Raw genomic sequence first — 17,891 nt, 5'->3', positions numbered from 1 at the left:
CGCAATTCCAAGATCAGGGCTTCTGTGCACACAGTCTGCCTAGCATTAAACACTGACGGGTCTGGACCCACGAGTATTGTGGAGACAGTTTAGGCTAACTGAAAGGTCCCTTCTGTCATGCTGCTTTGCTAATCTGTTTCTATATCTTATTTTCCATTTAACAGTAAAATTAATGAAGTGAAAAACAATACTCATCCTCAGAGCTTAGCTATTATCTTAAGTAAAAAGAAAGTATTTAACATGACATTGTTAAGGTCAGCATGCCCAAATGTAACCAACTGTAACTGTGAAATACCATTTTAAACATATTTAATTCGGCACTCACAAAGTTGCTGATTTAACAATCCAGGAAACTCGGCTCTGATCACAAGGACTGTACCTTTAGCAGCATGAGTCATTGCATCTGTTCTCTTTTTCAGCTCAGACACCCAGTAGAGGCACTGATCTGTGCTAGCAGCAGTATTTTGGTCTGTGGTGTTGATGCTTTTGTGCGTTTGCCTCCTCCTTTATTTTCCCCCATTTTTCCTTTTCATAGTTTTATGAGAGGCCCTTCAGGAAGGAGCAATTCGGATCATTGTTCCAACCCTAAAATACAAGACAGAAAGCACTATGATCTGCTATAACTTAAAACTGACACACAAAAATGGAACTGCAAAATGTTTTTCTCAAAATTGATTGTCACAGCAAGCAAAGTACACATAAACCCATAGTCAAAAGAAGGAAATGTTCTGAGATGTTAGTGGTCAGGACCTGGTGTATTTTGGCTTACATTGTTTCTGGAAAGTGACTGATCTGGATATACTAGGGCTGTTTGGGTTGGACAGAAAACAGTTCATCCTTCTGACAGCAAAGTGTGGAAATCTTTGATTTGTGTTCAGTTAGCAAATGTGGTAGGGTTAAGTGCAGGTTCCATTTGTGTGTCAATACAGTGATAGGAATGCGGCTTTTGCAAATAAACCACAGGTAAATCTCAGAAAATAATGCAGTACACCCAGAGCTCAACTGCTAACAGGGTTAAGAAGACTCAGAGGATCATTTTAAAGCAACAGTTCTCCAGTCAAATGTGTTTCTAGATAAACATCACTGAAGCCAAAGGAATGGTGCCAGGATTAAACAATGCCCTTCCTTTCTAGGTAGTAGCTGAACTCGGTCCACACAGGCAATAAAAGATACAGTTCTTTTGTAGCTGTTTGGTACTCGCCAGCAAATGACTTAGAGTCTCAACCAATTGATAACGCTTGGAAAATTGCAAATCTTCAAAAAACAGTAGGCTTTTAGTATGCACCAAGAAAAATTTAGAGCTCCTTACTGGCCATCTGTCCTGAAAGCCTGAAAAAAGAATGGGTTGTAGGGTTTGAAACCCACTCCTTTTCCTTGAAGTCCTTCCAGAAGGTTCATCAGCTAGTGAGGATGGCATGTAGCGAGTTTTCATTGCTGTTTGTTGCATGCAGTTGGATGATTTTTGGGGGTTTTGTTTTGGTTTTGTTTGTGGGTTGTTGTTTTCTTTAAGGGAAAGAGAGACTAATTAAGTATTGTATCTTGCGTGTGTATAAAAATATCCAGAAAAATGGGGTAACACTTGGTGCTTCACAGGGAACACTTGTCACAGCTCCTTCTCTATTACTTTGATCCAGATCGAGGCATAGCTGCTGGTTTTTATTAATTCCCCTCATAATTCTTTTTTTTTCTTAAATGCACCTATTGCTATTAGCCTTTCTCACAAAAAACCAATAAAACCTCTTTCATAGCTTACTTAGCTTTTCAGATCATTCTGTTGGTGAAGTGTTTGCTAGAAAAGAAGACAAGGCTTTCATGTTCCGTTTTTTTCTTGAAATCATGTACCTAGTTTCACAAAGGAAGAAAGAAATGTAGCCCTGAAGGCTTGGGAAGTGCATGCATCCAATACCACCTTGAAGGCTGCAGAGCTTTTAATCACTGGCTGTGATACTGAACTGACTACATTAGGGCGGCATCTTTAAGTGATTAATATGCAATAGTAAAAACCAAACAAATGCCCAAGCAATCCAAGACTCAGTCACTTGATAGAAGAAAGTGCATCATAGTAAAGGTGAATTGGTAAGTGCGTTTTTAAAAGCACCAAAACACCATGAGATCCAAATAACTTTGCCTGAAGAAATTATATTCAAATATTTTGCTCCCATATCATTGTTTGTAGTTATAGCAGACAGAAATGTTGGGTTCTAGCAGAAAACAGCTGTATGAAACTGCTAAGCTAACTTAATCTATGAAGAATTAGCATCACATTTAGAGTATGGCCAGGCTGTGTCTTTCAGACACCCTTTATTTGCGCTACCAACAAATTTGAACAAACTCTAGAATAAAACATACCCAACAAACTTTCCCTTACTACCACGTAGCACATGCTTCAATGTCAAGAAGAGTCTTTATTAGAAGGACAGTGTTATCTCCTGTGATAGCAATTCTTCTTATTGGTCTCTTGAGATAACACTGCCCAAAGTTTGGCAGAGAGATTAAGGAAGGCCAACCTCTTTAGCAAGAGCACTGAGTAAATACTCTATAATACAAAAGATGATAATGATGTGTCTTTTTAAAGATAATTGTAGAGCCCCACTAGTTACTAGTTCAAAGTGGTTACTCTCTGCATACAATTCCAATTTTAGAAACCCATGTATTTCATTGTGAGGGAAAGGTACAAATAAATAAACATACTAAGAACATTTTGTAACTGGGCATATTTTTAGTTTGAACGTTTTCCACTGAAACTAACTTTTTTTGCTGTTTTGGAAAATTGTGTCTTCAGATAAAATAAGTATCTGGAGTTTAGTCTTATAAATTGTAAGAACACTTCTGTGTTACCTCATTTTGTCATCTTTTCTACTTTCTTTTTTCTTCAAAGGAAAGGGGAGCATGAAAATAAAGACCAAATGGAAGAATAAGTATATATATGTCTAGAAATTCACATGTTCTAACAAAATTTGAGTAATTAAATAAAACCCCTGTAATTTCTTTTTTTTTTAATTTTTTTACAAAAAAGCTTAAAAGTTTAAAAGCCAATATACTGTATTTTCTTTGAAGTCTTTGATATTTTTCTTTCAAAACAAAACTGAAATGCTGAACCAGCTCTTGCGCTCCCTTGAAGTATTCTGGCCATTCATTGATGGTCTCCTTTCACACACTAGGTCAGTTCTCAATTTATGAGGCTTGAGAAGCTGCACAAACCCTTCTGAAACTATTATAGCCACGACAAAGGAATTTGCTGTGCGTTTAGGCTGTCATTTGTACCCATCTATTTAGGGAGACTGTAACTAGGTTAACTTGTGTTCCAGTGTGAAAAAAAAGTCACGATATCATGATACAGAACCACAATCTGCTTCTTTTATCTAGCCTTAAAGCTGTAGTATAGGTTATCTCTGCATGCGGGCTGGTGTTACTTGAGTTTCCTGGAGCTTCTTTCACTTACGTCATGTACTGCATTCTCCTTTGGTACAAGAGCGTGACTGGTGGGTCAGCATAAACTTCATCATAATCCTCATTCCCAAAAAACTGTACCCATTTTCTGAAGGAGACTCTTCAATTATTAGTATTGTAATGAGGTACAAAGCAATTTGAGGATAATGATATTTATTCAGAGCAGTGGTGAGATTGCACAGAATTGAACAGGAACGTTGTAAAAAGCAGACACATCCTATTTCATTGTATTTTCTCTTTTTCTGGTCTCTTTTCCTGCTGTAATGTGAGAAAGCCTAGAATACAAAATAGCTACAAACAGGGAATCCATGCTAGCATTCCTTTTTTTGGTGGTTTGTTTTTTTTTGGTTTTGTTTTTTTTTTTTTCCTGAAGTGATTCCACATCCATACACATACTGTCTGCTTTGTTTTGTTGGTATAGTTTTCTTCATACTGTAGCCTGACAAGACTGTGTCACTAGTATAGTACACTAATTTGCAGAATAAGCTTTTGAATCCTGAAGATGTGTATTGCCCTCAGGTGCATTTCTTTGTCTGTGAAATCCAATGCTCTAAAAGGTGAATGGCTCTGTTTTCACTGTTACATAATTTCTTATGCATTTATTTTTAAACTGGCAGCATTAAAATTTCTACTGAGCTGGCTGATAGTTGCCCTTCAAAATGTTCTTGAAGGCCATAGTCTATCCATAGCAAAGGTACAGCAGAGACATTGAAAGGATGTGGCTATTTACACTAACATGCATGGACATAGGTAGGTCCATCAGTAAGGTTGAGAAAGCAGGTAATTTTTAATGATCTAGTTAGTAGTTGCTTATTAACTAAAACCAGCTTCTCCTCCTCTGATATAAACGTTCAGAAGATAGATCACAAACTGTCCAGTGAAATAATTCTTGAGATTTTACCACACTTTACAGAAGACCCTTCCTGTTACAATGTTCAGGTCTTCTTAAATGAAGAGGATGAAAGATGCCATGACAAATGAAACAGGGAATCTACTGGGAGAAGAAACAAGTCCAAACTCTGATATGACAAAAAGGAGAACTATATGAAAGAAAGGTTATCCAAGATTAGTGTTAAATCTGTTCAGGAGAAAAAGAAATGGCAATAAACTTGTAACCCCACAGGAGCCTAGGTCACAGCTAGTGCAAAAGATTAAGACCTTGGCTTCAGTGGCAGCAGTGGCCAGGTGACTCTGTCATGTACAGGGTATCCTGTTATTCACGAAGGCTTGGGATGCCATACTCCTATATGCCTTACTGTTGAAGCTGTAGCAAGAGTCTTGCTCTAAGGACAGCTGCTGACCAGCTCCATCACCTTATTCTTCTGTGTGTCCCACTAACCAAAGTGCCCAAATGACCCTTTTCTCAAGCATTTAGTTATCCAGGCTGTGGTAAGGTTTTCAAGGGAGAAGTAGTATTCGTAGCATTTTATGAGACTTTCATCCATGCCAGCCTCACCAACTGACCACCTGCTGCCTGGATGCGTCTGCCAGAATGGTTATTGGCTTTAGCCCCTTTCTAGCTAAGGCTTCTTGGCTTTCTCTTTGCAGGCAGAGGTAAAAGGCAAGCAGTACGAATGGAGGTGTGATCCTAGAGATCTGAGTAGGGTGCAGAGGTGCAGAAACTAGGAAGGTGGTTGACAGTTCAATCCATCAAGTTGGCTTGCTAGCCACCATGCTGCTTTGGTTTTAATTCCTTTTAGCAGTAGTCTGCTGTATCTGCCTTCCAAGCCCAAACTCCTATCCCATATGCTGCCAATACTGTCCTCCAGCTGCACAAAGAAGAGCCACAAACAGCCTGAATAGCTGGCCACAGGCATCCATCACCCTTATCTCTCCTTCAGTTTGTATTTCACACCATCAACCTGTTACAATTTAATTGACTCTCCCAATCAGCTAGTCAGGTGAGTAAATTGTGTAGGAAGCAGAAAATCTGGGGAGCTGGGGCTATAGTCATATCATTGCAAAAAGATGAGATGAAGCACATCTTTCTGTTATTTCCCTGAACAAAATGGCAGCTCTTTAAAATTTGATTTCTAAAGGCTGTGATATTTTGTGCTGAACATACAGTATCAAGCTAAATTCTCTTTCACATCTGGTTGTCTGTAGGGCTTTCTCTTGAATACAAATGTCAAGGTTTGACCTATTAATTTCGACAGCGTGCTGACAAAATAATGAATGAGGAGAGGGACTCCATTCTTCTATTTGGGTAATGTTTACTGAGTGTCGCCGTATCACGGAGTGCTGGGCAAAGGAAGAAAACTTTTCCTTCCAGTGTGTAAGCACAAAGAGTACAGTCTAAATCCCAACAGTCATGTAGCTCTAAAATCCACTGTCTTTCAGTTTCCTCACAAAAAATCTGCTCTGATCATGGAATAGACATCTTAGGGCTGTTTCTGTACTGGTCTCTAAACCCTGAGCTGCCTTTATCCAAGTGCTCCTAACGGTAGCTACAACGATTTACAAATAGAGGGTTGTGTGTAAAGAGGTCCTTTTGCCTCTTCCTGAAGGCCTGATGAAACGTAGCTTCTTCCCACAGAATGAGTGAGTGGCCGTACAGAGAGGGAAGCTGAGCCAAGGAGTTCACCCTCATGCTTAATTCACCCGTGTTTCTCTCCCACTCATTTAAAGTGTTAGAGACGCTAGAGCACCCTCATCCTCTAAGGGCAGCTGGGATTGCAGTAGGATTAGGCTCTCAGCAAAATCCTAAGAAAACAGTTTCCTTTGATGTATCATTTGTCCTTTCACATCTCATAATTTTTTTTTTTTTTTTTTTTTTAGAAGATACAGAGGAGAAGATATCAGAGGTATAGAAACTGAAACAGTGACATTAATTTCCTTACTTTCTATTCCTTCCCACACCTACTATGCCAAAAAATTAGTCCTGGAAGTACTTCAGCTTTCTGTATGACTTCCATTCTCAACAGTCAAGTTTTAATTTGACATCAGGAGTTCTGATCTGACTAACGTAATGCAAACTTGGCAAGGGTCTCTGGCTACTGCTTTGCCAGGCAGCTTTACAGTAAGCAAATTCCACAACACAAAACAAATATGTGAATAGCCAACTCATAACTTTTTCCCAGTGGCTCATCTTGATTCAGTAAAATTCTCATATTTTCTCTGTAGGAAAATTCAGCCTTGGTGTAAGGTGCTTGTTTCCAACAAGGTTCAGATGCAGCCTTTTGACTTTTGGTGAAGATGAACAACTTCTGGTGAAGGTGAACATAAAAATGCTCTTTGGGATTGGAGGGGCCAAGTGCTATTCTGGGTGTAGAGGTGCTGAGGCTGAAGGGCCTAGAAATGGGCACCACAGAAATACTAGTCAGAGATCCCCCGGTAGTCTGTCGTGGGAAAACATGCATTGAACTAGATATAAAGGCTGTCAAGGAAAATGGGAAGAGTCTATGTGAATTTATTTAGTTACTGTACCTAAGCATATGTAAAACATGAATGTTTGAAAGGTTCTTTGGCAGGAAAGTCAAGGTAGCATAAATGACAAGCTACTGCCCTATGAATTAAAGGACTTTTTAATTATTTGCTTTGTTCCTGTAACTTCTCCTGGTTCCGGCAAATTTTGGCAGGTAATTTCTCTTTGGCTCTGTTTTCCAATATGCAAATGGTACTGGTGGCCTCCTTTGTGAGCTGTGTGTCCAAAAGCACTATGTGCTTCTCTTTTTTCCATTGCTGTCTAATATTCTACTGTTCCTTACCAAGTAGTGCTCTGTCATAGAAATTTAGTAAAATCTGCAGAGAAGTGTATTATTTTGGCGTATTTTCATTTAGAAATGTAGGTTTCTTATACTGCAATGTTCATATACTATTAATGGTCATGTATACTGTAATCTGTATTTTCTACTTCCATATAAAATCTTAGGAAAACTCTTTGATTCAGGATTGGAAAAGCCTTCTGCTGGAGCCCAGCCATATCTCAAAAGCCACATTATACATGCTTAAAAAAAAAAAATTAAAAATCTGCAGTTTAAAAAAACCAAAAAACCACAAGCTTTGAAAAGCTAGAAAGAAGCTGTTATTGAATCCAGGCATTGTTTGTGTTTGCATGTACTGATCTTTTCCTCATTACCTTGTTTGATGGGAGAGTCCTGTTGAACCTCACCTCAGACCTCTTGCTTGTCTTGTAAAGACTGACTACTTTGTTTACAATATGCTAATGATATTATATAGAGTTTGTGAAAGCTGCTTCATAGATTTCAAAAGGAACGTAGAACATAGACCCTGGATGCATTAAATTCTTTTAGAATTCCATGAAAAAACCACACTGAAAAAGAACAATATAGTAATATATAGTGCTTAGTCATATATTCTTCAGCGTGTATTTTTTTGAACACTCTGAAACCCTACAGTACTGTTTATTATTAAGGGTAGAAGAGAGTTTACAAACAAGTATACTCTAGGCAAAACCATATTTAAACGGATTCATTATGTCCAAAGCCTTTTCAGCCCTTGCACTTGTATATCTACTGTGCTGGGGTTAACTGGATGGTGGCCAGTTGGTGTTTGTGATCACCTTTCCTGTCAGACAGCAGTGTCCTTCTTTCATGCCATCTTCTTGACAAGTGCTTGTTTTTCTGTGGGTTATGGATTGAGACAGACGGCCCTGATGGCTGTTACCGTGTGATATATGCTGTGCCTTCAGCCCACAGACACCTCATAATCGTACCAGTGCTCTTGATAAGGAAGCTAGTAGTGAAGGAACGGGGTTTATTCCACGCTGCCTGTAGGTATCAGATCTTTGATGCCCTATTTTGTGCCCTGGGCCTCACGGGGCCCAGACCAGTGGCTCCCAGCCAGAGCCAGCTCTGGCCCTCCGTGGGAGGGAGGCTGCGCCCAGGAATGAAGTGGGGGGAAGGTGGTTTAAGATTTGCTCTTCTTTCTTATTATCCTGGTAATAAATCAAACTAATTTCCCCAAGTTGTATCTGTTTTCCCATGATTATTTAATGATCTGGCCTGGCACTACATTCCCCCGCCCGGCTGAGAAGGGCAGCAACTGAGCAGTGGCGGGGGCACCCGCCATCCCCCCTCAGTGTAACTGCCACTTTAGCTTCTGTCACTGTGAACTGTTGGCAATGTCACCTAGTGGATTAAGGCTCCAAGGGAGGTGTTCTGAGGTGGATGGAGATACTTCCTCCGGGAAGGCTTACTCTTCTGAGCAAGTTGCTTGTTCTTGTGCCCTACTAAAATCTGACTTGCTACTGCAGTTGTGTATTGAATAGATGTGATATTTCAGCAGCTGGTCACATTTTTGTCTGAAGAGTGAGTTACGTGTCAGTACTTAAAAAAGAAACGTAGAGGCCTGCTTTTAGTCAGCCAACTTCTGTAATGCAGGAGGAGTGCAGCAGCTTGGGGATGCTTTACATTCAAAATGCAGCACATGCTATGCATTGGATCGGTCCTGCAGAAAAACAGAAGCTGACACCAACATTCAGAACGGTTCCTATTTCTTCCCTGGTGCAGAATCTTATCGAAAAGTATCATTTCACAAAACTTTCCAGGATATACTATTAATATTCTGAAAAGGCCCCATCAGAATGTTTAATCCTAATTATGGTTGGGAGTTCACACCATCAGATAGAGCAGCTTTTCATGATATGTATCATGAGCTGAGGAACAAATTAACCATCTGACTAATGGATTTGCTAGTGAACCAATGGACAGGTATCGCTTTCTTAATTCACTTTGTTTCCCTCTGAAATACCCCTTTTCAGCATGCTGCTGATTTCTGTTACTCTACTTATGTTATGATATCCGTACATGAGAGGGATTAACAGCCCCACGGCTGGAGCTTCACCAGCTGCATAACAACTGTTTTCTACAAATCGTGTAGCCTAAACACACCTGCATGTATTTCTTGTAACATTTTACTGCCTGGTAATTGACTGGCCATGTATTTCCTAGGACATGGGAAGGAAAGATTTAATTGGGCAGTGCAGAGTAGCACATAAGCAAGCCTCTCCTTTTAAGACTGCTGAATATTGCTGATTACTAGACTTTGCTCAGCAGGTGTCAGATTTAAGTAAGAGCAACTAGATGTGCCACAGCATTCCCCAGATTTTGAGGAAACGGGTTTAGGGTGAGTTTAGTAGAAGTCTGGTCACGGTAATGATGATACTGTAGATCAGGATATTCTGCTTGATATTATTTGTACTTCAACAACATCTGAATGCCCCAGAAGATACCAGGGCCCAACTGTGGTAGATAGCATATGAATATGCTGTTTGGTAAGCCTGTGGCTTCATAGTATAAAAAGACGAAACAGAGGGAGAGGAACCAAAGTGGCTTGTTCAAGGTACAGCAGAGCAGCAGTAAAAGCAGAAAAGAAATCTTTTCTGTCTTTCAGCCATGTAGCCTAACCAGGCTTGACTACCTCTATGAGTGAGTTAAAATTTGAAAGGTCTTAAACTGTAGTGATGGTATTACCTTACATGAAATACAGAACCTTCTGTTGCCAACTTAACTCCTAAGTCTAATTCTGTTTATATTGTATATTAATGTTACCTAAAAACCTGCAGTGATACCCTGCACCTGATAAGAGCTTTATGTATCTGGGCTGAAAAAACAAGCAGCTTCTGCATCTCGCACATGCTCTTCTTGGGCTGAAATATCTTGCGTGTGATGTAGTACTTAATTAATCATTCCTGACCTTGGTAGAATTCACAGGATTGAGCCTCTTATCCATTTTTTTGGCTTGTCTTCAGGATAGTTTTGTTTGTAAAAGAAACTTTTATTAGACAAAAGGAAAAAAAAAAAGAAAGAAAAAAAAAGAAAGAAAAAAAAAGAAGGATGAAGGGAGAGAAGGAGGTAATGTACAAGTAAAGCAAGAGAACTGCAATTTCACATCCCACTGGTAACTCAGTATATGTGTGATATTGCAAGGGTGTTTAGTAAAAAAAAAAAAAAATCTTCAAGAACAGGAAAGAATAAAATGTACTTCAGTAGCACTGGTACGGGCCATTAAAAAAGTATTATCTAATAGTCTGTGTCCCACATAGACAGTCAAGTGGCAAAAAATGAAGGGCAGTTTGGAAAGCTCTTAACAAGGAAATTAGTATACATTTTACTGGAGCTAAACAATATAACGTGTCTCAAAACAAAACGTAGAGGTCATCTTTCAATACAAGGGACACTCCCAGAGAGCACTCCTGAATAAGGCTGTTGAGTGTGGTGAATAAGCCTCAGATGTGAGCCCCGTGGTAAGATTGTGGCCAAAAGATACAATGTGGCCTTCAAACATAAAAACCAAAGCGGCTGTCTAATTTTTGTAAACTAAAGTTAAACATTTCTGGTGTTTACATTTGAAGGAAAGTATTAGTAAACCAAAGGAGTTTGGGGGGCATGAGGAAGATTAAATGAAGGATTGGAAAACCTGCTTTCAAGTTAGAATCTCAGAGAGCTGAGTGGTTTTCATTTATGCTCTGTAAAGCAGCAGGGAGAATTTGCAGCCACAGAAAGATGAAGCTGGAACCTTAAGTCATCGGCTCTAGCATTTTCTTGCTCTGAAGCAGGACTGAATACAGCAGCCTGGCTATGACAGATGTTTATCTAAACTACCCTTTCTAAGCCTTCAATGAAAAAGATTAGATTCTCATTAGTCTTTGCCAGTTTCAGTATTTCACTACTTTATAAAACGGGTAAGAATCAGTAAAAACCTTCAAGAAAATTTTTATTTGATCACAGTCTTACAAAGCATTTATATAAGTGTGGTGCTAGATGGTTTTTCAATATAGGAAGTAAAAGTTAGAAGAAACAGTGGTGATCTGCTTTTAAGGGACTGACAAGTGGGAAGGTTATATTCACATTGTTGTAGTCAGTGGCTGCTGATTGACTTTCCTCCCATGAATTTGTCCATTTCTGAATGTACCTTAGGCATCCAAAACATCCTGTGACAAAGTTGTGCAATTCAGTCATGTACTGTCTCAAAAGGTACTTTCTTTGCTTAAACTTTACTACCAAAGGATTTCATTACATATTTATAGTTCTTTGAGTGAATCATCTCTATTTTTTATGGGTTTATATATACAGTTTCAAGTGTGGTACTTTTTTAAACCTTTTATATTTTCTCTTTTTCTTTTTGAGACGGCCTGTACAGATCTGTGTACTGTGTTCAAGAATTAAAGTCAAAGGTGCACCATTAACTTGTAAGAGATTTTCCTTTTGTACACTGTCCCTTTTCATTATAATTCTTGACATTCCACTTGCCTTTTTGACCATGTTCAACACTGAGCCAGTCTCATCAAAGAAGCGACTGCAGTGACTCCAAGGCTTCTTTCCTCAGCTGTAAACGTTCAAATAACAAATAGGTGTTGTTCTAAAATATATCCTACAGTTCAACAAAGAATCAATTCAGACAAGATATATGGCCTCATATAAAATTTTAGAGGAGGCTAGATTATAACAATTGTCCTTTTATCCTTATAAATTATGTATCTGTGAGAATTGCTTCTTTTAAAAACCATGGCCCCAAAGGGTAATAATTTCTATTTATTTTGTCCTCTGTGTGTATTGTTCTCTCTGATAAATAGGTTTATAACTGGCATTTAGTAGATCTGGTTCAACACCTTAAAGAAGCAGTAACAAGCAGTATATAACAAAAAACAACCTACTGTTCCTTATCACAGCCGTGAAATCTGACCAAAATTAGCTGAGACTGTTTGCTTCTGTTCACCTTAATATTTTTTCTTATTGTTTCAAGATAACTGTAAAGTGTTGGAACACTGATCAAAACCTTCCAAGTTAAGTGAGCTTCAGTGCCTGTCATTTCTTTTTGTTGATTTTTATATTTTCTGCTTTTGTTGATTATTACATTTGCTGGGGTGGCTGTACTGGTTCTTGAGCACGCCTTCCCTGCTGTCATTATTTGGATAAAGCAAGACTTCATCCAGTAAGCTCTTCCTTTACCCAGCTCTAGTGTTTTGTATATGTTGAATTCTGATTTCAGATTACCTCCCAGTGGTATTAAAAATGGCATTAAATATGACCACACAGAAAGGAGTAGAAGTAACTGTATATACTCTGTGCTGAATACAGGTTCTAATAGTTCCCCTTCTTAAAATTATTGATATACCTATACTAGAAACACCTGTCCAGCCATGTGTTTAGTTCTAGTTGCAACTCAGAAGGGTCCTCTAAGCATAGTGCTGGTTTTTACTGCTTCTCTAATCAGTAAAAGAACTTTCCAAGTTTCTATTTACAGTCAAAGTTCACATAAAGTGATTTGATGTTGTAGTAATTACAGAATGTCCCCCAAACTGCAGAACGTGAGCAAACTGACAGCTGGAGTAACATCCAGTATCACATTTGAGGCAAAGCAAAAATAAAAAGCAACCAGACAAACAAACAAACAAAACCCAAAACCCCAAAGAAAATCAAGCAAAGAAAGACTTAAAGTGGAAAAAATTCCAAAGAGGGAGAAATAAAAGTTCAATCTCTTTCTTTTAAAAACATCGACTGCAGGTCTGAGGAGCCTAAGTACAAGTAAGCCATTCCAGGAAGAGCAATGCTTGGAATTATAAGAAAACAAAGCAATTTTCCTAAATTTAGAGGGTAGCAGAGTTGAAGTGTATGTGTGTGGCATTTCTGGGGGAAAAAAGAAGTTCATAAAGCCTTCCTACAGTGCGAAATGGCTTGTTGTGTTACCGAAAGAGCTTGTATCACTTTCAAATGAAAGCAGCAATATCAGCAGTGATTTTCAGGAAGCGGTAACTAGGAGTATTGTCTGCCAGGTTTGGGCTGATGTCTAGTCATGTTGGAACCGAGAGGAGGAGGAGGCAGTCTGCACAGTAGTGACTATTAAAAAATGATGAAGTAAAATGACTATGAGGAAACAGAGTTATCCTGGGATTCTAGTTGGATTTCAGTTATGTTTTATAAATGCTTTATTTTTCCTTTTACATTTAGTTTCAGAAAAAGAAACAAAACAACATAAAGACACTGTGATAAGCTCTGCTTCCATTTGCATCACTAGGAATTGAGTTTCTTCTACAAAATTGCTATTGATTTGTATCAAGGCAGCTGAGGACAGGATTTGTCCTGTTGCCTGGGGTTCTCTGTCTTGGTTTTTGAAATTAAATGTTTTCTGCACACAGGGAACAGCTATATACTTTCAGTCTGGATGATTTGAATTTTAGATTACGAAAAAGAAGACTCACAGGTAAAGTCCATTTCAGAGCCCACCCAACTGCTCATCTTACAAATCACTGCCGCCTCCATTTGCTTTTCTTTCCACCTGGTCTGCTACAGAAAGACAGATGCCTTCAAAATACAAAGACACAGCGTGGAGAGAACAAAGGCTTGACAGTTTGCATGCAGACAGGCTCTAGTTCTCCTTGGGTGGAGGGAAACAAAAGAAAAAGTCATACCTGCAAAAATATGAGACTTCAGAAATGTTCCCGAGGTCCCTTCAGAGGAAAGGAATGGGTTTTGGAGGAGCTGAAAGCAGAAGCTGAGAAAAGCTTATGACCTACTCCTCATGGATTGTAGTTGCTTTTCAGGTCTGAAAGGTTTGGGATTGTCAGAATGTCATCAATGTTTAAGTAAAATATACCTGGATTTACAGGGCTTGTAGAGCTTGGAAAGATAGGCGACTGTCACCCTTCTGTCACAGATGAAGAATCTGTTTCACAGAAAGGTAAAAGAAAAAGTTGCCCAAAGTGAAATAATGTGTAAGGTCAAGCAATAGACTACGGATATTCTGATCCAGGCTGTAGATTAGCCCCTATATAATTTATTAATGTTCAGAATGTTTTGGTAACAGTGCATATAACAAGAAACAGTTGCCAGGAGCCTGTGGAAGGACATGGTGTAGATTAGGAGGTCAACGTGAGACCTTGTATGTTCTTTTTAGTACTTTGCAATTTTTTTTGTTTTGTTCTTAGAATTTATCTACAACCATTCCATTATCTGATCATAATTATTTGTCTGAGTCTGAGACATCATGGCAGAAGTTTATCTCCAGAAGGACTGTAAGTGAGGAAACGGTAATGTGGCTTTTGAGGGCAGCAATTTTATGGGACAAATCAGCAAAAGATAAATTCTTGAGGAACTTTAAAAATCCTTTTTGGCACAGGAGCATGAATTAAAGAAGGGGAGAAGTAAAATACAGATTGAATGCTGAGTTTACTTCATTATTTATAAATGAAATGGTTCTCAGTCTTCCAAGATATAGTGCCAGCACTTGATGTCACTTGGAGATTTCAAAAACATTAATTAATGCTCACTTTTTCATGGAAAATGTTTGGGGCACCTACTGAATACTGATACAGAGGGGAAAAAATGCCTACTGTCTGTTAATATTCTCTTGAGCACTTTTGGAGCGCATACTTGCATAGTCTGTGTGGCTCTGTATTCAGCTTTTCCCTTGCTGTTTGGTTAGGACTTTTTTTTTCTCTAACTACAAAATAAACGTTACAGATAGTGGCTCAAAGCTAAATCTTTCTTTGTCACATACTTACCAATCTAGTTAATACCTGTGTTTGGTAACTTGGAAAGAAAATCTACTAGCTGAATATGTGGGGAAAGGAATAAAAGGTCACATCCATCAGGAAGTATTAAAGTTTAACGGTAAAGCTTGTCTTTCAGATTTAGAAGGAAGGTAGGTCTTGGTAAAAGCTGCTTTTAATTAGGTGGTGTAGTGTAGGAAACCGGAATTGGTAAGATCTTGAAAAGAAATCCTGGATTTGCCCCCTGTGTCCATGGTCACTGTTCTTTGCTGTAGAATTTTCTTTGTGGTTTGCTGTACCTTTTTTTTTTTTTTTTTTTCATCCAGGAATGCCTAAACTAATTGTTGCTTTTTTTTGTAGTGTCTGGTGCCTTGGAGATTTAAAATATCATGAATAAACTATGTCTTGAAGCCTGTGTGTGCAGTTTGGCTTCAGTAGCCCTGCTTGCGTCGTGTTGTGTTATATTGTGTTTGGTCCTGGTAATTCGAAGAGAACCATTTTTATGACAAGCTCCTACTCAGCCCAAATAAGACTATCAAAATCAGGCATAAAGTTGTGCTTTTGCAAAACTCATGTTCAAGAGTCACAGGGAGCTCTGCCCACGGGGGGGACTGAAGAGAGCTCGAGTAGGCCTTCAGTCAGGCCCGTGATTGATTTTTTTTTTTAGAGAAGTTTTTGAATTTCTCAGTTGCAACAACGTGTTAGACTGTTTTTAGAAGGGTGCTGTTCCCTTGGCTGTGGGAGCGGTTGGCAATCTGCTCGGGATGGGGAGGGCACCAGTTTGCTCATTTCCCTTCTCTCTCCAGCAGACTGAAGGGCCACTGGTTGTTTGCAGTCCTCCGCTTCCAGAATCTTATCTCTTTCCCAGTTTGTTCTCTTATCCATGGGTTATCACTAGCCCTTTAAATAGGGTTTTTCCTTGAAGCCTGAGGAAAAGGAATGGTGAAAGGCTCTATCTCCTTTTCCTCAAAGGAGAGATGAGAAACATTTTTCTCCTTCTGCAGAGGAGATTAGCTAAACCTCCCACCATCCCTTTCCCCACTTGCAAGTTTTTATCTCTGCCTCCTTCGTTAAGCCTGTTGGGCTTAAAGGTGTGTGGCGTTCACCCTGCTGAATACCTCTTAATCCCTTCCTCTTCTGTGGTGGTGGAGATCTGTTCCAGTAGACAAGGCGCAGCTCTTCATCTTACCTGCTCATGTTGTGCCTTCACCAAGGTGGACTCTTCTTGCAGCAGCCACAGTTTGCAAAAGAAGATCAATGTATTGATGGTGATTGAAAAGCTGCAAGAGAGGTTGCTCGGGAGGTCAGTTATGAGGCAGCACCTCAGAAAACCACATGGAGACAGTAGCCAAGTTACTTGGTCAGTAGACATTTTTTGAGTCTTTGAGCAAAAATTACTCACTTGTTCTTCACTAATTACTATGCAGATAAAGATAATTATATGGTTGCCAGCAAAATATTCACTGAAACAGTGCTGGGAGATCACTTCATATGTCAAACTAGTGATGAAGCTGTGCCACCAGTGGTTTTACCTAAAATAACTCTTTGTTCACTGAAAAGTCACTTATTTTGGGTGTACTACAAGAGAAGAAAGGTTGATTATTTTCAAATGGTATCTGAGTTCATGCATCGACTGGGAGCAGCAATGCACTCACTCTGCATTCCAGTGAAAAAAAGATACTGATATCTTGCAGGGAAGTCCATTGAAAGCATAGCAGTGTGACTGTACATGAGACTGTTGCTATCCAGCATTTAGTAGAGTCTAAATTTTATCATTATAATGAGAGGGAAAAAAACAGGGTGCTTACTGTTACAGTGCTAACTTTCAAATAGTTTAAGTATGGTCCAAATTTGTTAATGACCTCTTCAGCTACAGGACTGTTTGCTTTCCTTTCCTAATAACAGTGTTGTAGTCTGAGGACTGGGGGGGGGGGGTGTTAGGGGGAAAAAAAATCCCCAAAAGAAGGGTATTGGAGATATAAGGAACTTGGGATGACTATATTGGTGTGAGTAAACTGTGAAGTGGAAGATAGAGCAGGAATCAACAAAGGCTTCTGTGACAAACTGGAAGACATGGGGTTTTTAAAGAAAAGGTCTGTTGATACCAGGAGACAGGAGTAAATCCAGGAGGGGAATCGGAGGTGACCCTCAAGTACAAGAGAAGAGATTTCTTTCTTATTGCTGAGATTTGCTAAGGTGAATGTAGCGAAGTCAGTCAAGGCAACAACCCTGAAGGATGGAGTCCTCTGCCCACCAAGCAGATATATAAGGTAATAACAGTAGCAAAATGTCTCTTGTGCCTTTAGTGTACCTCGGCTTTGTTTTGGAGAGGCTATATTTGGGTACAAGATGGCCGTCGGCTTTCTGGTTTTGTTTCTTTGATTTTTCTATCGAGACAGTTGACAAAGCTATTGCCAATTTTATGGTATGGATGACTAGCAAATGTATTGGCTTCCTGTATGATACATTTTAGTGCTGCTCCTCTGCACTGGATTTGCATCCTTGCTGTTACACCTCATGTGCCTTCATAAATGTCAACACCAGTGTGCTATGCCTCTCCTGGCTGAGGGCTTGATGATGCATTCCTGTTAATTGTATATTGTACAGCGATGGGAATTTCTGGCACTGTTTAAATGAGTAGTGTTAAATGTGGATATCTCATCTGAATATACTCTGGGTGTGTATTTTACAACCTAAAGTCATGGAGTACAGTCGTTACTTGGAGCTACATGAGAGGGGAGCTGCAGGAGGAAGTGTTGCAGCCGGTACAGCTGCCTTTGCCTGCTCTTCCCTCTCAGGCAGCGACCGGTGGAAAGTTTTGGCAAAACTGTTGGGGGACTGCTTTATTGGCAAGGCATTGCTTAGGGTGTGATGTAGAAAAGTAAAAGACTGTGGCCACTCCTGTCTTTTGAAAGTCTGGAAGTTTTTCCATTTGGTTTAAGAGCAGTTAGCTTCCCTCAGGTGGTCAGAGTCAGCTAATTACATTTTT

At 39.3% G+C, this 17,891-nt stretch overlaps 1 protein-coding gene across 26 annotated transcripts in view; it reads left to right on the top strand.

The window, feature by feature from the left end:
- NRXN3 (neurexin 3) overlaps window positions 1-17,891 on the top strand; it is a 1,021,997-nt gene that overhangs the window by 863,623 nt on the left and 140,483 nt on the right. The window lies entirely within an intron of this gene.

This window comes from Falco peregrinus, chromosome 1 (genome assembly GCF_023634155.1).
Source record: "Falco peregrinus isolate bFalPer1 chromosome 1, bFalPer1.pri, whole genome shotgun sequence".
Classification (NCBI taxonomy): domain Eukaryota; kingdom Metazoa; phylum Chordata; class Aves; order Falconiformes; family Falconidae; genus Falco; species Falco peregrinus.
This window is presented reverse-complemented; position numbering and strand designations above follow the sequence as displayed.